This window comes from Mytilus galloprovincialis, chromosome 11 (assembly GCF_965363235.1).
Source record: "Mytilus galloprovincialis chromosome 11, xbMytGall1.hap1.1, whole genome shotgun sequence".
Lineage (NCBI taxonomy): Eukaryota > Metazoa > Mollusca > Bivalvia > Mytilida > Mytilidae > Mytilus > Mytilus galloprovincialis.
Window position 1 is genome coordinate 33,533,171 of NC_134848.1, and position 25,330 is coordinate 33,558,500.

Below are 25,330 nucleotides of genomic sequence, written 5' to 3' on the forward strand. Positions count from 1 at the left end.
TAGGCGGCAAGCACATGGTTTTTACACAGACACAATTTTATTTCCGTTGGTTGTTGAATTTTTTTGTACCCGAATGAGTCTTATTTCTAAAGCCGAGAAAAATCTCACCAACTTAAGTCCGAGGTTAGAAGATGTGGGAACTTTGAAAAATATACCTGTCGTTTTATCTGACAGTAAGGGAAGGTATTTAAAGGATCAGACTGTAGATAAACACCCTGAACGGAAAGTTGTATGGTGGATACATCCCGGCACGACAGTACAACAGAATTTACAATGGTTGAAAGAAAAACCTGTGAAGACATTTCAGGACTTAGGGCAGATACACATTACTCTTTTTATATGGTTGGGCACCTGTGACTTAACATTCAAGACTGGTAAATATATTTTTTGAAATCATCTGATTTTCAAGTGGTAATAGATCTTTGCCAGGGTTTACGGGATATCTACACCTTTATACACAAGTTCCCAACAGTGCGACATATTTTTCTTCAAGTTCCGTTTTATTCTATATTCTGGTGAAACAAGTTTCATAAACACCCTGACCACGACCTGTTTTTAAAGAAGGACGATATTCTACATGAGCAGTTAATAGAAGTGAATAAGTACATCATCACTTTAAACGATTTTTTAGGACAAAACTCACCGGATTTCAATTAGGACATTTTGGAATCCAAAAAACGGCACTGCGATCTGCAAACGAGTTATAGTACATCGTTCGCTCTGTACTTAGGTGTATAGTACATCGTTCGCTCTGTACTTAGGTGGGATTCATCCGTCACCTACACTAGCGAAGCTTTGGCTTCTCAGACTTTGTTAAAGGCTAAATAAAGATTTTAATTAAAACATTTACCTAATTTTCACAGATTTTCAGGTTTGTATGTGAGAATTTATCTCGCTGCTCTTTGTATTGATACATGAACATGGTTGTATGTATAGTGGTTCAGTGTATGTAAGAATTAACTCGCTACACAAGGCATTAAACAAAGCGTATTACATTTAGACTGAAGTATACATATAAAAGCGTAATATCATTCTAGCTCGCTAGACCCACAACTGTTAATTTTTGCTTTTTATATTAAAATGGCATCTTATGAATGTGCATGTGAGAATTTACTCGCTACATGAATAGGGTAATCCTGATCGTTGGTAACATAATTTTGTAAAAGACTTGGAGCAGATCAACTCTCCGCAATTTTTTCTGATGACGAGTACGATAGTGAGGTCGAATTTGGATTGATATCAATGAAGTCTTCTGAAACCCAACTACTGCCTCTACCCGTTTCTATATCACCATTGTCCCAGTACTCTGTCGATTCCCTAGAATTTGAACTTGAACAACCAAACTCTGTTCTATCAGACGAATTTTTGTCGCTAAATCAGCTTCGGGAGCCAGATATTAATTATTTACTTACTCCGTCCCCAAAACTACCTTTGAACTTTTCAAGATGTAATTCTACCCCAAGGGTGACTGGGGTATAGACATATGGTCACTTGGTCTTCTCCCGACCGGCAGTAAAACGCTTGCCGAAGAGGGGCGTCCGTTTGGCTGTGCGGGATGTATCAAGTTCGCAGTCACGTCCGGTCAGAAGGGGGACGTTAAATCCGATGCCTCGTGTAAAGAGATTGTCGCGCTCTTTGCACGTTAAGAACCCTTGCAACAACTCTTTTGAGGGGTCCGTAGGTGGCCTGTTGCAAGGCTAAATTTCTGTCCCTATCCAAGATACCCTCATTTTCCGGTGACAGTCCAAATTTCCCCGACCATTATCCCAGATGGCCTCTATCTTATCAACCTACAGATTGTGATCTTGTTCTCGTCCTGAATATGCATGAAATATTTGCCACTGGACGTTAAGCAACCAACAATAAATCAATCAATGTAATACCAATACCACCAAATTATAGTAGTCACGTTAGGTTGCATATGAAGTATAGACCAAAGAAATATTCCCTTGAATTTGACTGTTGTAGGAAATTAGTCCTACATTTCGTTGCAGTAAAAAAATCATGAGTTATAAACATACATCTTTGGTTTTTCAAATCACCATTCTTTTTTTTCTCTATAATATTTTGGAAACTAAAGTTTGTGTTTGTCAATGTTTGTAGACACAAGACCAGGAAACAGGGAGTTACTGACTATCCTTTTTGGTATAACTATGCCAATACTGAGCACTTGCCAAATCATACCCTGTTCTAACCAAAAAAACATTGGAAAACATACCCTGTTCTAAACAGAAACATTAAATAACACCCGGTTCTAGACACGTAAAAATATGTAGACCCTGTTCTAGACCTTATAAATATAGATGCTATTCAAGACTAGCTAGTCCAAATAATTATAACGTCTTGAATTTTTGCTATGACCTCTTCCTGCGTCAATGTAAGGTATAAAGAAAAAATATAATTGCCTTTCAAGATGTCATAAATATTTGGACTACAGCAGAGCATGAAAAAAGTAAAATCACAAAAATACTGAACTCAGAGGAAAATCAATACGGAAAGTCTATAATCACATGGCAAAATCAAATAAAACGCATCAAAAACGAATAGACAAGAACTGTCATATTCAAGACTTGGCCAACGCAACCCTGTTTTAAGCGGGAGAACATGATAAAGATACGCTGTTCTAACCATTAGGACATAAAAAGGGACCCTGTTCTAATCATCAGGGCATACTAGCGACCCAGTTTTGCGGCACTCGTACCACTTAAAGTATAGGTACACCCTTCCCCCAGTTTTCCAGGATCGCCGACTTTGCAGTATGTGCTTTGCTTATTGTTGAAGGACATGCAGTGACTTTTAATACTTGTTCATTCCTGTGTCAATTTGGTCTCTTTGGGCGAGGTTTCACTTGCGTTTATTAAATACAAAGTTAGGCTACTAAATTATTTTTTTTACAGTCGTTATGACCGTACAAAACATAAAACCTCATTACCTGTTCTTCTTGGTTTAAAGATAGTCATCGTATTTTTATACAATTACTCTTGTTGGTAGTCGCTACAATCACTGCTAGAATCTGCTAAACGTTTGTCTTTCTCATCATTAATTACCGACAGAGCGGCAAACTGTGCGTATCTTCTGCAGAATATCACTTGATGCATGATCTGAAATTGACTGAACTTGAAGATCCCTAAAATCACTGGTCTGTCCAGTCATAACATCATATACTAGTAGCTAAGAATAAAAAAAAAAGTTTAGACATCTTGAGAAATGCTCAGCCGTACCAGTCTTCCTGCTAGCCTGTATTAAAAGTCAAGTCAGACAGGTTGTTGGCGCTAAGCCTTGACCGCCAATCATTCTTTATCATCTTCATGCTGTTTAAAATAAACAAGTATTTCTTAAATTAATCAATATGTTCAACTCAATTGAGAGAAGACAGTAACATAACTTCGAGACCACAACCTATAATAATTTTTCCATGGTAACTTTAAATCATTATCTTGAAAAAACATACACCAGTTGTTGAGTTCCATGTGGAGTCAAAGTTAAAGTCTGCATTGGTTTTACATTGGTTTGTGAGCATGTGTATCGGGAGTACAGCAGTTCTGTCCTAGAAGGTGAGGTGGAAAAAGACGAGTCTATTTGGACGGAAGGTGAAATACAACCATGGGAAGCCATCAGGGACAATAATTTGGATCGTCGGCTTAATAGAAAGAGCTAGCCATGAACTGGGGATTTACCCTGTCGATATCAGATCTGTCAATACTCTCATTCCTCGGATACAGAAACACGTAAAGCCAGGATACCGTATCTATTCCGACTCGTGGGCACCATACCAAACTCTTAATCAAATAGAACATTTTACTGTATGTGAACAATGAGACTGGTGAAATTGTGCATTGCTGTATCAAGGGGGCTTAGAAGTTGGTCAAGGACCATTTTCACCGTATAAATGGTTCCAATACAAATCTTTTCGTGCAACATTTAGCTGAAATCGTGTGTATTTGTTAATGATATGTCCAAGAATGATGACTTTCAAAGGTGAGTAGATATCACAGATATCAGAATCATTAGAATTTTGTTCTTTAAACTTCATTTGCTAACATTTCGAGGAACAAAGAAATACGTGATGCCTTGATGGTGAATCAGGATGTTATTGGTGATGCAAAGTTGTTGCCAAAGAATATTAGAAAAAATATTTTGGACTTGAGACGTGAAGCAGTGCTTCTGATAGAATGGGCTTATGCAGGGATGGAAGTTGCATAGGGCATATAGAAGCCTTAATCAAATTATTTGAAGTTGTATGGCTATAATGTCACAACGGGTCGCTATGAATATATTGATGGAACTGTCCGACATTATGTTCATCGAAGTCTCAAGACATTAGACAAGTTCATTTACCTTTAAACGCTTAACGGAATAAACCTCATAAATAATTTTCTATTTACCGTTTATTCCGTTAAGTTGTCCACGGAATAAACCTTAACAATGAATAAACTGATTTTCAAATTACTGTAAAGGAATGGTAAGCCTTGTTAATACGACGGGTGTCGCATGTGGAGCAGGATCTGCTTACCCTTCCGGAGCACCTGAGATCACCCCTAGTTTTTGGTGGGGTTCGTTTTGTTTATTCTTTAATGTTCTATGTTGTGTCATGTGTACTATTGTTTTTCTGTTTGTCTTTTTCATTTTTAGCCATGGCGTTGTCAGTTTGTTATAGATTTACGAGTTTGACTGTCCCTTTGGTATCTTTCGTCCCTCTTTTAATACGTATAATTTATGTTGTAAACGTGCTGCATAATGCGGCAATGTAATAAATAGAATAGTAATAAAATTGAGAATGGAAATGGGGAATGTATCGAAGAGACAACAACCTGACCATAGAACAAACAACGGCAGAAGGTCACCAACAGGTCTTAAATGTAACGAGAAAACCCGCACCCGAATGCGTCCTTCAGCTATTAAGTAAATCAATATATATTTTCTTTCAGGAGTCTTACCAGTGTGTAAATAGTGTATATGTCGTGTACATTTTATTACTTTGTACAGGTTATTATTTGAACAAAAACTTTGTACAAGTAATTACTTGTATGATGCCATCAGACAGGTTATTACTTGTATAAATATAATTGTACAAGTAATAACCTGTACAAATTTTGTGGAGAAAAAGATAATAACTTGTACAACTCACTATCTTTCGTATTCTTATAAATGTATATTGTGTTTGTTTTTCTGTTCTTATTTTCAAGTGTTTATCTGTATTATTTTGTTAGAAGTTTACAGTTGAACGAAGGACGCAAAGTAATAACATAAGCTAACCTGACACCTTGTGCAAATTAAGCAAAACAGCTAGATCCCACGTAAATACGGACTTCTGGTGCAAAGTGACTTTGTCGTTAAAATCAAAAATAAATTGGTACACTTCATTCATTTATTTTCAAACATACATCATGACAAAAATTGCATACATAATATCATACATTGGAAATATAAGTCAAGCCTAATGGATTAAAAAACCTAATTGTTTGCACAAGACATGGAAACATGGCACCTTGATTTTTACAATAAGTTCATTTTTTGCTTTTACATTTACCTGTTTACAGCCCCCTCCCCGACAACTGCAGTAAACATGACATTGGCCATCACTTAAACAAAGCAATTGTACTGCTTTGATGATGTTAACCTCTGTGTTCTCTGGTATGTCCAATATTGTCAATTCCTTTCTGTGAATCTTTTCAATTTGATTTCATCTCATGAAACTGATCATGATTCCAACTTTAAATTGTGAACCTATTTTATATCCATTTTCTGCAATATCAAGCACAACACCTTTGATGTTTTTACAGTCCATTGGACAACAGTCTACTCTCTGTACTGGTATTATGACATTGTCCCCAATTTCTAAATATTTTAATCTTTTTTTGGAAGACAATATCTCATCGGCTTGTATTTGTTGGCCTGAAAGGGCTCGTTTTCTGGCAAGAGTTATTTGGAAATTTGTGTCTGTGTCAACTTCAGTTTCAGTGCTCGTTCTAGTTAAAACATTTACTTCAGTGTTTTGTCTAGATTAATTTCGGTTTCAGTGTTTGTGTCCAGATTGGTTTAAGTTTCAGTGTTTGTGTCAAGATCTGTTTCCTTTTCAGTGTTTGTGTCAAGATCGGTTTCCGTTTTGGTGTTTGTGTCAAGATCAGTTTCTGTCTTATATTTGTTCTGACATTGTCGTCACTGCAATTAAATCTTCTTCAACTTCTAGAGTGTCAAGACTTTTTAGTAATTATTTTTGAATGGCTGACAATGAATGACAAGCCAACTTTAGGGTCACTTCCGAATAAAGCTTTATACGGCGAATGATCAATTATTCTATGGTGTGACCTGTATATTAAATGTTCTCACATATTGATAGTTTATACCTTAAGGCAAAGTAATGAATTATATGTTGAAAGGAAATCAATTTGTTGTGAACTTCAAATAGGCCAAGGTAAAATAATGAGCTGTACAAGTTATTATCTTTTTCTTCACAAAATTTGTACAGGTTATAATTTGTACAAATATATTTATACAAGTGATAACCTGTATGATGGCATCATACAAGTTATTACTTGTATGAAAATTTTGAACAAGTAATAACCTGTTCAAAATAATAACATGTACACGACATATATAATGATTCCATGGTTGATTATGATGATGATTTTTAATCTGGAGAAGAAATTCTTATTTGTGACGGTCCTGGTTTGAAACGATGTCATCAGTCATCAGATGCAACTGGTAAGTGAAAATACATCATAAAATCTTTCTTTTATTCATTTTATTTTATTCGTACTAAAGCGAGATCCATTGCAAACATATAGAAATATGGTCACTTGGTCTTCTCCCGACCGGCAGTAAAACGCTTCCCGAAGTGGGGCGTCCGTTTGGCAGTGCGGGATGTATCAAGTTCGCAGTCACGTCCGGTCAGAAGGGGGACGTTAAATCCGATGCCTTGAGTAGAGAGAGTGCCAAGCTCTTTGCACGTCAAGAACCCTTGCAACAACTCTTTCAGGGGTCCGTAGGTGGCCTGTTGCAAGGCTAAATTTCTGTCCCAATCCAATGGCAGTCGAAATTTCCCCGACCATCATCCCAGATGGCCTCTACTACAACAACCTACCTATTGTATTTATTGTTAACTTGTTCTCGTCCTGAATATGCATGAAATATTTGCCACTGGACGTTAAGCAACCAAAAATCAATCAATCCATTGCAAACAGTTAAATAAACTTTACCGTTATGAGAGGGTAGGGGACAGAAACACGATATAGCCTAACTGTTTGTGATATGTCCATCCGTGACACATGTTTTGCCGAAAATAAACCTCACCAGCTCCTCACTACGCCAATTGAAGTTCTGTATACAAGGCGGCGTCATTCAGTGAATGTGTAGAATTTGCATTGCAATATAGTGGTTTAGGGGATGGTAAATTAAAATTGAAAGACAAACAGCTGCATACATTGAAATCTGAGGTATACAATTCAACTAAAGGCATTAATGTTTAGGGAAACAATGCGACTAAGCAACCAAATTTTGTATTATTAAGACTAAATTTTCTCACAGTGTAGATACTACTATGTACGCTATCCGGAAGTCGCGATTTTCGAAGCGAGAACTTTTTTCATCACATTTTAGATTTGTTGGATATACTGAATTAAACGGTAAGTTGGTCATCTGTACATTGCTTAATGATTAAATTAGCTGACATCAATATTCTCAAATGGTTTAGAATTATTTTCAACACATTCATTATTCGTCTCTTTGTCTTAATCAAGAGATTTTCAACTGCATCACAAAGGAAAATCAGTCGGTGAACCCACAAACAATCTGTTCACCCTTTTAGTGTACAAGTTAATGTATGAACCATACCTAATTAACTAAATAAAGTATATTTCAAGTGGTGGTTAAAAAGTTTCAACCAAATCTTTGAAGCCAGAATTAAGAAAATTATAATTGTTTGAATTTCTCACTGTACGATCAGTCTCGCTTGTATATTTTGAAACTGTATGACCAGTCTTTATTTCACTGAATTCTAGTGGTGATTTCAAAGTTATATACGATACCTTAGAAGGTGGCATTTTTCTAAATAACACAAATATATTTCAATAAATTCACAACCTGAAAACTTATGAAACATGTTTAAGCTTGTAAGGGTGAAATTGACTTACTACATTAAGTATGAGGATGTTTAAATGTTGCTGAAATGAGAGGAAGGTTTGCTGTATATATAAATTTCAGAAATTCTGTTATACTTAAAACTGAACAAACACAGATTTAATTGTTATAGAAATAATGCATGTATTTACACACATTCGAACTGGAGCCTATAATTGATCACGGTTCCTTCCCTTTGTTTTGGTTGTAGACCTGTCTCTTTGACACTCAATTGTACTTCTGTTCCACATTTCTTTTTAACAGGTGACAACAGTTCCGAAAAAATATTTCTGTTATATATCAGTATTTATGGTCAGATTATGTTTCTGTATGTGAGAGAGAGTTGTTCCCCTTTTGTCAGTACTTTGTATCTATGTTTGTGACGTCATCTTTGTCTCATTTAAATGTAGAAAAAAGAGAAGATGTGTTTTTATGTGTCCGTATATAATCGCCTCCATCCATGCTACCAGAGCTATTCCCCTAGTCTGTAATATGGTGGAGTGACCTTAACGATCGGTGGATAATGATTTAAACATATTTTGGATTTAATTTTCATTGGATTTTGGATATTTTTACATATAAAGTTGACCGACTGTTCCTGATGGATCTGCCATGCCGCCATGATGCTGAACACTTTTCGTTGTTTTTTAAAAATTTATACCTGGACTTTTATTATAAGACCAACATTTAAATTGATTTTTTTGGAAAGAAGAATTAACAGACCATGTCTCGTCTTGTATACGTACTGTCTTTGTGATTTGTGATGAATGTCAACTTTACCATTATCCCGTTTAAACCTGAAGCACGTGAGATTTATCTCATTGCATCATGATCATGCATTTTATTTCTGTAACATTTGAACCCTGTTTATACATTTATTACATGCTTTTTTCATTTGACATTATTCTATTTGTATCGGTGATAACTGTATCGCCATGCATACGAAACTTCCGATTTCACCAAAAGAGCCATTTTAACTGTTTATTGATGTTGACCCAGTTTATCCGTTGGACTACACGTGTGATGTGTATTGCGTAATTTTGACTGTATTGCTGTTGTGTTTCATTCCGCCGTAACCTTTATTTGACTCCGTCTTTTAAAAACGTAATTATATTAACTGTATAGTTTGGTGATAACTGTATCGCCATGGTTTTGCAGATTTCCGAGAAGACCTATTTTAAAGAAAGCTGATGAATGTATTTTCTGTACAAGAACATTTTATGAATCCAGATACTTTTCATGTTAATATTTTGATCTACCGTACGTTATTTGTTTACTTTGTTTAAGCCAATGTGAACGTGTTTATCATTTAGCGGTGTGATATTTATCATAAATAAAACCTTATTAAATTTAAGAGTTTAAGGTCTCTGATGATATTATCAAATTTGTATTCAGCTATTTATAATAATATGTTTGTCTAGTAGGAAATGCCATTAATGTGTGTGTATCACTGTAACTGTTGTGTGGACGTAATGCGTGCATAAGGTCATCCAAGGGATGAGTCCGAGATGCCAGACTTTCGGTTTTGCAGCGTTGATACGTTTGTTTTACAATGGTTACTAGAGTGTGAGAGATTAACTTTATTCATGTAAACTTTTAATTTTGAAATGATTAGAAATTGTATTTTTTTAACACATAAACATATTGACCATTGTAAAAATTTAGTAAATCTTTGTTTTGGGGGGCGGGATGTTATATATCAGTATGTATGGTCAGATTATGTTTCTGTATGTGAGAGAGAGTTGTTCCCCTTTTGTCAGTACTTTGTATCTATGTTTGTGACGTCATCTTTGTCTGATTAAAATGTAAAAAATGGAGAAGATGTGTTTTTATGTGTCCGTATATAATCGCCTCCATCCATGCTACCAGAGCTATTCACCTAGTCTGTAATATTACATACATTAAGTGTGAGTGATTCACTTTGTTGAATTATGATTATATTGCCCTTCTTAATTTCAGCAGTAATCAGTTTGAAGTTTTTTTTAGGAAATTTGTAATAGATGGAGAAACACATGTTCCAGTTTGTTATGAGTTTGACTGTCCCTTTGGTATCTTTCGTCTCTCTTTTCCAACTTTCAAATTTAATTATTTCGAATCATGAAAACTTGACGTTTGATTATCCTGAAATCTTTCGTTTACTTGAATGCATTACAGTATTTATATTGATTTGAATTGAACATGTACATTTCGTTAACAATTTTCAAATAACAAATTCAGTGGACTAGATATTAATGAGGTGCCTCTCTTTCACCCATCCTAAAGTTTTCCTCTTGGTCGACTAATACAAAAATTAGCCTGAATGTTTCTATAATGGGGCAGATGTAAATGAAAAATAAAGATAAAAAACATAGCCGACTCCCAAGGAAATTAAAACAAGAGTCTTTCACAAGACAGCAATCCAGATTTTTTTAAAATTTATTTATATTTTGCATTTTTCAATCTTTCAAGAACCATCTCTCTTGAACGTTGAATGTGAAAATCGACAATATCATATTAACCTCCTTGTAAACATCAGTAAGAACATATTAAAGTTTGAGAAGTTGTATGATTGGACGATTCATGAGTTTACGCACACGAACAAAACTGGAATCAACATTTTTAAATCTCATCATCAGAAACAGTAAAAATCGTCAATATCAAACTTGACCTCCATTTAGGCATCAGTAACGACAAATTAAAATTTAAAAAGCTTTGATTAAACTGTTCATGCGTAAAAGGCATGGTCCATGTTTGTCAGCATTCTAACATCGCCAAAATAATATAAATAAGAAGATGTGGTATGAGTGCCCATGAGACAACTCTAAATCCAAGTCCCAATTTATTTTAAAACTTTAGTACAGCGGGTTTCATGAACCGTTTTAATGGTCGCACACACCTTCAACATACCAACCGATTTTTCTGTTGTGTTATTATTTTAACAAGTTGCTACGCGAATATCAAAAGCAATCAGTACAATCGTTTTAAGTAAACTGATCAAATCCTTTTCAATTTAAATTTATTCGTTTTTTATAGATGTTATGATTCCTGTATACTTGCCCAAATTAAATCACATGAATTCTCCCCTCAATGACGGACGGTGTAAATCGTCTTTTACTATTAATTGGTTTTGGCTTTTAACTAGCTGTCAGTAACTGCGAGTACTCTCAAATCGTATTTTCTTGTTAATTCGACCTGTTGATACTGTTTATAATGCTGTTTTGTTATTATTTATTTATATGGGTCTTGTCTGTACACCAGCTTTGATTATTTGTAATATCTTCAATTTTTCACTTATTCTTACAACATTTGTATAAACTTCAAGATTAAAAAAAAACGGTTTTTTATAAAGTGAACATTGATTGGTTTAATATTTCTCAGTGTGTTTGAATTTGTTGGGCCAAGTTCGGATGGATATCTAGAGTAGATTGAATTGACATGGTCATAAGATAAGATAAGATAAGATAAGATAATTTTATTTACCAATCATGGTGCCCAAAATTTGAGCTATACAATCAAATGAATTACAAAATAAAGCACAGAAAATGATTAGAATGATTAAAGTACATTTAAACAAAAAAAAAAAACAAAAAAAACACATGAATACACATTTACACTAATTAACCTGATATAAACCAAGTAATTGACAACATAGTTGTTATGGGTGCCACTGTGACCTGGAGAAATTACATAAATCTTTATAGTTCTAGGTGTATGGGAGACAACTCCTGATCAATTTTATTTCCTATATATCTATATATATTTTTCTTCTATTTTTTTATTTTTTTTTTATTTCAAACAACAATATTTTCTATAATTTTCTTTCGTTCTTCAAAAAGGGAGTGCAATAAATTAGATAAGTTTGAAGTAACAAACAAATCTTCAGATGAAAGAATCCAAACAAATTTCATTTCATCAGATAATCTTGAAAATTTTTTGAATTTTGAATTTAAATTAGATAGATGTTGAGATCGAGTATCTTTTAGAACAGGACATTTTAAAAGAAAATGTAGTTCGTCTTCAACTGCGTTCTTACATAGCTTACACTTTCTGTCTTCAGCTTTAATTCCAATATACCTCTCTCTTTCGATTTCAAGATCATGACAGCTAGTTCTAAATCTTGTGATTATTTGCCTATCTTTTTTTGAATTCATTTTTAAATATGGTTCAAACATAAAAATATTTTTAAATTTTCTGTAAGTTCTTAATTTATTGCCAGATTGTAAATTAGTACACTTCCCAGAATTGTTTTCTAAACTAGCTAACCAGCTTTCTTTAAATTTAATAGTTAAAGATGTTTTTACTTTTTTTAGAATATGGTTTTGTTTAAAGTTTGACTGGTTAACAAATAGATATTCTAAGTCTAGAAATTTAAATATATGTTTAATGCTTCCTATCCAAGATTCCTGGTTATGTTTGTCCATAGAATGAGATAGATTTATGGCTTCCCTTAGAATAATATTTGAAGGTTCAATATCTTTCATAAGATGGATCCAATATTTTACCATATTCATTATTACATAATACAGTGTAGGGAGTGAACCTAGTTCTCCTCTACATGCCATATTTGATGTTTTTATATTTACTCCAAGTGAAAATTTACAAAGCTTAGTATGAATTTTCTCTAGTACAAGATAATCAGTTTCTTTTGATATAAAGTTATCCAAATGTATTTGTTTCTTATGTGGTATATAACCCCAAATTTCAGATCCATACAACAAGATTGGTCGGATTGTATGGTTATAGATGTGTAATAAAGTACTAGGTTTTGGGCTTTCCACTGAAAAGGTCTTCCTTAATTTGAAATATGCTTTCATTCCTTTGTTATAAAGTTCTTTCTTTGCTATTTGGAAACTCCCAGATGATGAAAAATTTATACCTAAGTATGTGTAGTTCTGTACACATTCTAAAGTCTGGTTTCCTAATGATATTTTAATATTTTTAAGTCTTCCTGATTTGTTAAATACAAGAACCTTGGTCTTTTTTGTGTTAACTGTCATTTTATAATCAACTGTAAATTTATTTAATTTGTTAACACAATTTTGAAGTCCTTGCTCTGATGATGATAAAAGAACTACATCATCAGCATACATTAAAATATTTAAGGGATGTGTATTTAATGGGATTGGGTCACATGTTTGGTCAAAATAGGTTGGCAAATCATTTAAATATATATTAAAGAGACAGGGACTGAGATTATCCCCTTGTCTTACTCCTATATTTGATTTAAAAAGGTTTGTCCTGTGTTGGTCTATTTTTACACAAGTTTCTGTGTTTTCATACATACATTTTATAATGTCATAAAATTTTGTTCCAACACCTATACATTTAAGTTTATAAAAAAGGTGGAGATGTGAAACTGAATCAAATGCACGCTTAAAATCTACAAAGCATGCATACAGAGGCTTCGAATTATTTTTCACAAATTTTTGAATGATGGTATTTAACACATACATATGGTCTGTTGTGCGACATCCTTTAGTAAAACCAATTTGCTCACTTCTAATTATATTTCTAGTTTTTAAAAATTTTGTCAACCTGTTATTTAGAATTGAATTAAATAACTTGCCTATGTTATCTGCAATAGTAATGCCCCTGTAGTTTGATGGATCATGATTAGATCCAGACTTATGAAGGGGGGTGATAAAGCCTTGACCCCATAATTTTGGGTAAATACTACTTGAAAATACTAAATTAAAGAGTTTTTGTATTAGAGGGATACAAACGGTTTGACTATACTTTATCATTTCATTCGAGATCATGCTGAATCCACTCGATTTAGAATTCTTAAGACTTTTTATTGCTTTTTCTATTTCCTCAGGTGTTATTAAGTAGTCAAGTTCATTAAAAACATTTTCATTATGGAATGATTCAAGTTTCTTCTTAATCAAACCATCACTATATTGTTCATTCTTATTTAATTTTTGAAAGTATTCTTGCCATTCAGATGGGTCGATAGTATTCTCAGATTTGTTTTGACTATTATTTGAGATATTTTTAATTTTATCTAGTAGTTGCCAATAGGCTTTGGGATTTTGATCATATAAATTATCGAGTTTATTCATGATGTCTTGTTTGAATTTTCTTATTTTTGCTCTTCTTTGTTTTCGATACGATTTCAGGCATTTAAAAAAGGACCCTCGTACATAAGGATCTGTGTTGTGATTTTGCATTAATTTGTATTTTCGATATAAGTTTTGTTTTAAATTTATTATATCTTGATCTTGCCATTCTCTATTCTTTTTAATTTTCTTCTTCTTGCTTTTTTTTGGTTTTCTAATAATTTTCTTTAGTGATAAATCTGCGGCTTTTAGAAAACTCTTATTTAAATCTTCTGCGGCATTATTAATTGAATCTTGATCATAAATTTTATCTTTATACTGTCTAATAAAATTTTTGATTTCATTTGAATTTATGGCATCTTGAAATGCTGAGACTGAGTTATCATCCCATATATATTTATCTGGCATTAAAGCTAGATTTAAGTTTCTTTCATAAATTTTTGTGTTGCATTTTAACATGCATGAGATCTGACAATGATCTGAGAAATCAGGTAAAAAATTATGAGTGTGAAAATATGTGAAATTTGGTAAGAGTTCCTCAGATGCTAAAAAATAATCGACAACACTACTTCCTAAAGGTTGGAAGCAAGTGTGTGCACCCATTAAATCACCCATTGTTCTGCCATTAAGGATACGCAATGATGAAGATATACATATAGATAGGAGTTGTCTGCCCCTAGTGTTAATAGAACTATCTTTACTTTTTCTTTGAATTAGACTAGAATCACATTTGTAATTGTCAAATAATGGAATATGTTTGTCTGAATCCATTTGAATATGATCAATTTCACAAGCAGTTCTTGCATTTAAATCTCCTGCTATCATGATTTTTCCTGATTGGGAATATTTTACTATATCATTTTCAATCATTTCAAGAATATTATAATTCAATTTTCTATAGTAGGAAGAATTTTCAGGTGGATTGTATACAAAACAAATGTATAAATCTTCCTGAAACCCGAAGAATGTTCTGTCTAACTTTAACCATATAAAATCATTTGTGGCATGTTCTAAAAATTTAACACCCGGTCTTATTGTATTAAGTATATATACTGACAAGCCACCATGTCTTTTCCCACTAGGTTTGGTTCTAGGTCTTATAAGATGAACCGGTCTTTGAAAATTTGGAAGTTTTAAACAATTATCCAGATCACAGTGGGTTTCTTGCAAGCAAAAAATGTCTTGCTGTAAAAGATTGTCAACAAAAACATCATCTTCAAATTTGTTAAATCCCTTACTAATATAACCATTGATATTCCATGTTGAAATTTTCAAGTTTTTTTTTTTGTATAAATCATTTGTGCTTACAATGATCAATAAAATAAGCATACACTAAAACCAGTAAATATAAGTCATAAAAATATGAGTTGCATGCAACTGTGTACTACAAAGATTTGTGATGTATAAAATAAAGTACATATACATTTGTTTATATTCATAAAATTGTACATTTTCTTAGGAAATGTATACATATATCAGTTGTTGCGTGTGTGTACATACATGTATTTATATAATTTATAGATTCGCACAATATTTATGTCTGAAGATACAGACTCTCTCTGTAGCGGAGAAGAGTTAATAATTAAAATCAAAAATTGTTACTTATGATATACATTTATAATATAATTATTTTTTCTTTTTTTCTTTAAAATCTAGTTCTCATTCATGTATCTTTTAACATGTTTTACAAATAAAAAGTCAGTGTCATGATGGTCTTTTTAAATAACTTTATCTGTCCTGATTTTAATATTATTAACTTTTGTATTACCACATATCATTTGCACCAGTGTTTTGAGTCTTTAATCTCACATTAAAAAATTAAATAATAATCCATATACAGATCATAAAAACAGTGACCATGGTACTTAAATTCTTAACTAGAGAAGTACATGTATATGTAGGAAACTATAAGTATATAAACATCTATAATAATGCAAAAATAATAAACAATTTAAAGTCTTGTTACATTTTTACATATATATGTGCCTATTCAATCATATTATCTAAAGTATGGATAATTCCAGTCATAATTGTTTTGATCTGATATCCAACTACCTTGAGTGTTTCTATTTCTCTTAATATTAAGTGCTTTATATAATGCATATTTGAGGTTTGTGACAAACACTTTGGTTCCTTCAAAGTTGAGGTGTACCTTGTCAAAATTTAGAAATCTATAGTTTGCATTGCCTCTGTACCCCAAGGAAGAATTATCACAAAGGTGTATGTACTTTTTATGCATGAATATGTGCTGCAAGATTATATTGCATTCTTGTATTTTTTGGTTCAAGATATAAGAGTCTCCTCGACATATTCCCAATGAGACTACTATAGAAGCAGATGGCCATTTTATATGTATGCTATCAACTAGTGAAGCGAATTCTCCACAGGCGTTCTCCATGTTTTCTTTGTTTCTTACATCATTTGTGAAGAGGTGCAAGGCTATACAATCAAATACCTCAGTACAAGATTTAATATATGATTTGGTTTTTTCAATTGTGTAACATAACTGCTTTCTTACTGAGTAGCCTCTAATAAACTCATTTGTTCTAATTGGTCTTAGGTGAGAGTTTCCTAACAATAAAATCTTTTTTTGTGTGTTTTGTTTGTTGATGCTACCTCTTTTATTGGTTTGTTTATCTATACTCTGCCTTGTGTGATCAGGGTTTTTTGTTGTTTGACTACTTTGGCCTGAAATTCTGTTTTGTGTGTTGCCCTTTGGTGAATTACCTACAGAATTTTTATTTTGTGTGTTGCCCTTTGGCGAATTTACTACTGGTGTAAATGTATCATTGTGCTCATTTTTTTCATTAAAATTGGTACAAAGATTTTCATCACTATTACATATTTTATCCGATACCTTTTTAACATCAATATTTGTACATAATTTTTCGTTTTCTAACAATTCAAATTTGTTTTGAACTTTGCATGCATAGATTGGTTTAGTTGTATTTTCTGATAACGCGTGCATGGTATCATTTATATCTTCAAGCTTGCTCTGATGTTCTTCAGATGACGTTTTGATTTGATTGCCTAATTTTTGAACTTGTTGTACGACTCCGTCCATTTTCTTCCTATCTTTTGGTAAGTCTTGTGTTGCATTCTTAATTATAGGGATCATCATACAGCTTTTTTCTACTAGCTCGTAGAGTGATGGCTTTTGTAGTGAATTAAGTACTTTAATGTCTTTTTGAATTTGATCTAGCTTCACAGAAGTTTGTTTTACTTTTTTACCCATTTCTAATAATGAAGCATCACTTTGTGCTCTTTCTTCATTTGAGTGACTTAACATTGTTATGATTGTTGCAAGTTTTTCTTTTAGAATTTGCTCTATGTTGTTTACTTTCTCTATGGTTGCTGTCAAGTCACTTTCACGATTAGGTAAGTCTCTATTTAATGTATTGATTGATGTTACTAATGATTCTTGAAATCTGCTAGCTACACTGTCTAGATATGAACCATCCGGTTGATTGTCAATGGATGTCTGACATGAAGCGTTGGTGGTCGATGTATTTTTGTTGTTTTCCAACTTTTGAATAAAATCTTCAGGTATAACAACACATTTTCGGCACGTGTATTTTCTTTGTGTTGAGCTTAAAGTAAAAAGGATATAAGGTGGTAAGTTTGTACATGAGTAATGAGTCCAATTGTTACAAGAATTACAGGTTATCATGCTCGAGTTGTCTTGGGTATGGCATATACAGCATGTCTTGGCAAGCTGAAATACTCTTTTAAGCTCGGTTTGCTGTGACTGAAGGTCATCATGCTGTTTTAGTGGAGCTGTGTTATTGTTATTGTCAGTGTTGATTGAGATAACGGTGTTATCGAGGTCATCCTGACATTCCAGTTCTGATATGTTGGAATCTGTGTCAGAATCTATAAGCTCAGATGTTGAATTACTCGTTATAACAGAGTTAATATTATGATTTCTTGAATTTTCTGATTGATCATTTACGATTTCTGTTGACAATGATGTATCACAATTACAGAATGTATGTTGGTATTCTTTGACATTTTTCCTTTTCCCAAGGTCGTCATACACTGGTGTTGTTGTGCATTTGAAGGAGTAAGGTGACAGGAAGTCAAGGGCACTATTGATGTCAGGGAAGCCTTTATATATTTGTCCCTGGAATTTATCTACACTTCTACTACACAGGCTCCAGGAGGTGAAAATGCCCGTAGTATGGCCTTTGGCAACAGCGTAAAAGTTTTTTCTCACTCGACTAGATTTTTTTATATCTGAATTCGCCATTTTATATTACAGTGGACAGGACCACGAATCACGATACAACAAAGTTTATGGTGTCATATATAACACCTGTTATGATTGGATAAAGCTTTTCCGCCATTAACACTCGAGGAACCCTGGTTGTGGCAGGGTTCCTAGAGATCGACTCGATATCCCGGATGTTATGACGTCAATCCAATCAAATTTGAATGTAAACATATTCAGAGTAGGGGCCTTGTACTTCCGGTAATCTAGAGACCTTACTCTTCAAAATTATTTACCGTTCATATGGAACTCTAGTCAGAACTCTAGTTCCATCCGAACTTGGCCTTGTTTGTTAGCTTTTCGGTCATGAATGTTTGTCTCTAATATTTAATTTACTGTGCATTTGTATTCAGATATCGCAGATCAAATTTATTCGTTCATTGTGTAATCATACGTTTTTTGATTGAGTTAAGTCTGCCAATTGATATTTTATCGTACCCATCTGACGGAACATAAATACAATTAGTTTGCCGTCTACAAAAATCATCAAAAACAAATTTGTATTTAAGGAAGGACCGTAATATTATTTGAATAATTTAATTCAAATTTCCATTTTAAACTGTAGAAAACCATTTAAAAACGTTGATGACGTCACGGTTACATGACTAAATCATGTATATGGGCTCATAACATAAACGTCAGCCAATCAGAAAACGCGTTACATCCAAAATTAAATTATTGTCTGATGAAAGAAAATACACGTTTAAGTTCCCTGGACAGTTCATAATATCACATAGACACGTACATACCTTCAAATTGCCGGGTTTTTTTTCCAAATCATGACTGATCATACAATCAAAACATCTGAAATCGCTTCTAGAATACAGTCAGTTCTAGACTGATCGTTCAGTAATATATTTTAGGATCCTCATGAAAAACATTTTTTTGGGTGGAAATAAAAATATTCTTCTCAAATACGAAAAGAATATTGAAACATTACATATTTAACTGTACACTGATGCAAATATTTGCAATGAAGATTATTTGCTTTGTACTACGAGAGCAAAATTGTCCATCGATTTCACTTTTTTCTATCAAGTTGGTGTGATGCACACGCATATTTTATATTCTAATGCATGTTTTTGTTACAGTTACCCATATTTATGATGCTATACATACCTTGAAGATGTTCAAAGCACTTTATAGATAGGAGTAAACAAATGTTGAGAAAAGTCACCGTAGGCAAAACCGTCCTGTTGGCCAGTTGGAAATCATCGCTTCGAAATCGCGACTTCCGGATAGCGTACAGAATAGTATCCACACTGTGCTTGTGGTGTCAGAGAGCCACACTATCAACCAAAATGTGTACCCCTGAAATAGAAGTACTTTCACATATTAAATCAAAAGATAAAGAAGTACACAACTTATTTCTAAGAAAAAAATGTTTTTAACGTTTACAAGCATTTGTATGCACATGTACTTAGAAGAAAAAAGCGTATTGTCAAATTGTTTAATCCCTGTTAATATGTGATATGTTGTAGCTAGCAAAGACAGGTATAATAAGAAGGAGATATCTTATAACTGTCAACAGCAATGGATTAACAATTAATTAGATTATGAAAACATGTATAAGCTCTTATACAATTTCTTTAAACTTGAAACTGTTATAAGAAATACCTTTGGGTGTTTAGCTTTAAGTCTCTTCTCAATTCGATTGCATTTTGTGGCGTATCTTCTATCGATTTGTCTTTATTGCAGCTACAAGATGCCGGTGTTCTTTTTTTATAATAATCCTGGTACCTTTGAACACGACTTGCAGAGACTGGGTCTTGAAAATGACAATTTTGTTATCTGATCGGACATTCTTCTTTTCAAAATGCCCATCTTTGTAGAGAGCCTGGCATTTTTCGGACAATCTGTATATGACCTGCTTCACTTCTGTGTAAGCAGACAGATTTACCATATCGAATAGAGGAAATAAGGAATAAATTTGTTAACTTGAAAAAAAAGTTTATGTGTAATGTTGTTGCACGTAAACTAATACTTTAAAAGGTATCGGACATTCCATACGATAACATAAATATGAAAGCGGCATTAGTTTAAACATAATATGAATCTGCCCGATAATGTTGCTATCTCTCTTAAATAAGACTATCTATTCCTAAGATTACAGAATGATTATGAGTGGTATTTGTAAAAACGAATGACATTTGAGGACGATTGTTGCTTACTTTATTTTGGCATATGATAACAAGTTTTCGTACATAAGTGTCATTGAATTGTATCCATCAATCATTATTAATCTCTTATTAAAGTGATAAAAATGGAAATATTTTAATATTATTCTTTCTGACTTTATGATGTTAGATAATAATTCAATTTTGTGACTTAGAAAACTTTAGGTTGCCTACATCAACAGTGGTAATTTTAAGAACAATAATAATTTTATGCCTAGAATTCAGAATTTTGAGTCTTAATTTTTTTTTTGAAATCTAGGGGGGGAGGTGGGGAGTGGTAGAAAATATTTAACTTGTATAACAGTTCAATAAATTCACCAGCATCATATTTCTTTAAGATAAATTTTCAAAAATCGACCAAATTATTGCCTTTTTTAACCAAATAACGTACTTTCAAGTAAATTCTTGCCCACCCATCGTGTAATCACCAACATCTAGTCATTTACATCCTTAATAAAATTATATACAAACATATAACAATTACTTTTATATTCTAAATTTTTTTAAGTTATAAAACTTACTTGCTAGTTTGCATAGGAGATTCAATGCTTCCAGTTTTAGCTTCCAATTTAAAATTGGAATCTTCAACTGTCAAAATTTTACAGCCGACTTTTGACGAACATTTTTTTCGGGTCAGCTTTTGATCAGCATCGAATATCAAAACTGTACCACAACAATTATCATCACAATGATGATCTAAAAATCAAAATAAATAAAATAACCAGATGCTCCGCAGGGCGTAGCTTTATACGACCGCAGAGGTTGAACCCTGAACGGTTGGGGCAAGTATGGACACAACATTCAAGCTGGATTCAGCTCTAAATTTGGATTGTGATTAAATAGTTGACACAGCATAGGTTTCTGACACAGAATGAATGTGTTCTAATGAACTTAAAATTTTTGTTTTCTCTTAGAGCAATTCACTATGCTGTTGAATATTAATCCTCTCAAAACTAGAATGTGTCCTCAGTACACGAATGCCCCACTCGCACTATCATTTTCCATGTTCAGTGGACCGTGAAATTGGGGTAAAAACTCTAATTTGGCATTAAAATTAGAAAGATCATATCATAGGGGACATGTGTACTAAGTTTGAAGTCGATTGGACTTAAACTTCATCAAAAACTACCTTGACCAAAAACTTTAACCTGAAGCGGGACAGACGGACGGACGAACAGACGGACGAACGAACAGACAGACGGACGGATAGACGGACGCACAGACCAAATAACATAATGCCCCTCTACTATCGTAGGTGGGGCATAAAAATGTTTGAAGAAATTTTCTTTTTTATTTATGAAATTTCAAATGAGAAAAATTGAACCCATTTTTTTTAATCACATCCCCCTTTCCCTTATTCCAAAACTAATCTCAATTAAAATTTCTAATGGAGTTTGCAACAATAACTACTCATTTAAATACATCATAAAATATTAAGATGTAAAAAAAACTGCTTATCACTGAATGTTATTTATTATAATTTATCAGTTGGTAGTAAAAAGTGAATATACATTGTATATTGTATATAACAAAGATTTAAGTTGATTCTGGACAAAGAAAGATAACTCCAATTAAAAAAAAATCTTGCTATTGCACAATATTTTGCAATTAGATATTTCTTGCTTACTATTCTGGACAAAGAAAGATAACTCTAATTAAAAAAAAATTTGCTATTTCACAATATTGTGCAATTAGATATTTCTTGCCATTGCGCAATACTGCAATTGAAAAGACTTGCTATTGCACAATACTTAATATAATAATTTTAGATCCTGATTTGGACCAACTTGAAAACTGTGCCCATAATTAAAAAACTAAGTACATTTTTGGATTCAGCATATCAAAGAACCCCAAGATTTCAATTTTTGTTGAAATCAGACTAAGTTTAATTTTGGACCCTTTGGACTTTAGTGTAGACCAGTTTGAAAACAGGACCAAAAATGAAGAATCTACATACACAGTTAGATTTAGTATATCAAAGAACCCCATTTATTCAATTTTTGATGAAATCAAACAAAGTTTAATTTTGGACCCCGATTTGGACCAACTTGAAAACTGGGCCAATAATCAAGAATCTAAGTACATTTTTAGATTCAGCATATCAAAGAACCTAACTGATTCATTTTTTGTCAAAATCAAACTAAGTTTAATTTTGGACCCTTTGGACCCTAATGTAGACCAATTTGAAAACGGGACCAAAAGTTAAGAATCTACATACACAGTCATGACAGTTAGATTCGGCATATCAAAGAACCCCAATTATTCAATTTTGATGAAATCAAACAAAGTTTAATTTTGGACCCTTTGGGCCCCTTTTTCTGTTGGGACCAAAACTCCCAAAATCAATACCAACCTTCCTTTTATGGTCATAAACCTTGTGTTTAAATTTCATAGATTTCTATTTACTTATACTAACGTTATGGTGCGAAAACCAAGAAAAATGCTTATTTGGGTCCTTTTTTGGCCCCTAATTCCTAAACTGTTGAAACCTAAACTCCCAAAATCAATCCCAACCGTTCTTTTGTGGTCATAAACCTTGTGTCAAAATTTCATAGATTTCTATTAACTTAAACTAAAGTTATAGTGCGAAAACCAAGAAAATGCTTATTTGGGCCCTTTTTGGCCCCTAATTCCTAAAATGTTGGGACCAAAACTCCCAAAATCAATACCAACCTTCCTTTTGTGGTCATAAACCTTGTGTTAAAATTTCATAGATTTCCATTCACTTTTACTAAAGTTAGAGTGCGAAAACTAAAAGTATTCGGACGCCGGACGACGACGACGACGACGACGCCGACGCCAACGTGATAGCAATATACGACGAAAATTTTTTCAAATTTTGCGGTCGTATAAAAAAGCATGCACTATTGTAATAACTTTCCCAATGTATCCGAGAATAAAACATTTTGTCAACTATAGACGACATAAATAACAAAACTATCGATTGAAAATTACTCTCTCGGATAAAAGCCATAAAAAGTACAAGGATACCTCACTCGCACTATCAATTTCCATTTTACTTTTATGAGTGTTCTTAACTGCTACTTCAGCATCACATGTATTAACATCTTCTTCTTTACTTTAATGAGTGTTCTTAACTGCTACTTCAGCATTACAAGTGTTCACATATGCTTCTTTACTTTTACGAGTGTTCTTAACTGTTACTTCAGCATCACATGTGTTCATATCTGCTCCATTTGTATCCAGTTTCTGTTTTCTTGATAGTGGTCTACAAAAAAAATTGATTTAATTTTAATATTATATGTCTATCTATAACTAGGATTGCTACTGATGCAGCATTATTGTTGCCTACAATGCAATTATATTACCTCTTATTCAGTTCAATCTGATTAGCATTACTAGTGGTACATGAACTTGGACCAGGTATGCTGAAAAAGAAGAATTAAATGTAAATATCAGTTAGTTTTCTTGATTGAATTGTTTTACATTGTCTTTTGTGGATAGTTGTCTCATTGGCAATCATACCACATCTTCTTTTTTATACCATCATGATCATATTAACTGTTTAATTATTGCATATCAACATGTTGAATGTCTTATACAGATAAAACCTAGTTTTGCACCTCTGAAATTATTTTTTGGGGAAAATTGACAAATTGCGGCTCTTGAACTGAATTGTACTGTGGGTATTGTTATGCGTTTACTTTTCTACATTGGCTAGCATGTTTACACCTGTCCCATGTCAGGGGCCTCTGGCCTTTGTTAGTCTTGAATTATTGGTGACCTTCTGCTGTTCTATGGTTGGGTTGTTGTCTCTTTGACATTCTCAATTTTATTGAAAGCAACATGTTGATCACACCTGTTGAATTAAATATATCATTATGAATTTTGGTATAATTACCTCTGTGTGATTTCAGCTGAGTTTCCCTTCTCAACTGAAATATCCTGTAGTCTTGTCAACTGTTCTTGAGCAATTTCCTTGGACTTTCCTTGAAGGAAGGAATATGTATATTTCTCTGGTGTCATTTTCATTGGTGAAATTATGCTTTCCGGCATAAAAGTTTTATACCTGCAGAAGACCTGAGGACGGCCATCAGTCAGTGCTGATCCTCTCACAAATTTGTTGAGCTTCCAATAACATCAGGATGATACCACTCCAGGATATAAAAGAAATTTACCTTTTATGACTGAAAAATATACTGGATATGACAATGCTTCAATCGATAATCCCAGGGGTGTGGAAATTTTAAGTTCAACCCATAGGACACGTTCATCCATGCAACGGGACAAGTATTTTTTTAAACAAGTTATAACATCTGAATTCAAGAGTCCTTCCTTCAACTATCTGACTAGTATACCATGGGTCAGTGTGGTTTTTCCGCGCTATATCTTTCATTTTTAAAATAATAGGCAAAGTCATTGATAGGGTTCTAAAAGAATTAAGGGTCAGTGTGGGTTTTCTACGCTAAACCCTTGTTGCTATATTCTTTGCTGAGAAATGTTGGAAGAGAGACAAATATCATGAAATACCAAGTCCAAGCTATACATATACCTAGAATTTATAGGACACGTTTATACAGACTTGCCAGATTAAAGCATAGGCAAAATGGATGCAACTATTGCCTTTTAGTGCAAGACACCCCTGGGATATATGACAACATAATTTACCGGATATGACACAACAATTTACTGGATTTGACACAGACAACAATTAATGGATATGACTTGACTCAATAATGTCACACTGACTATAAATCATTATAGTA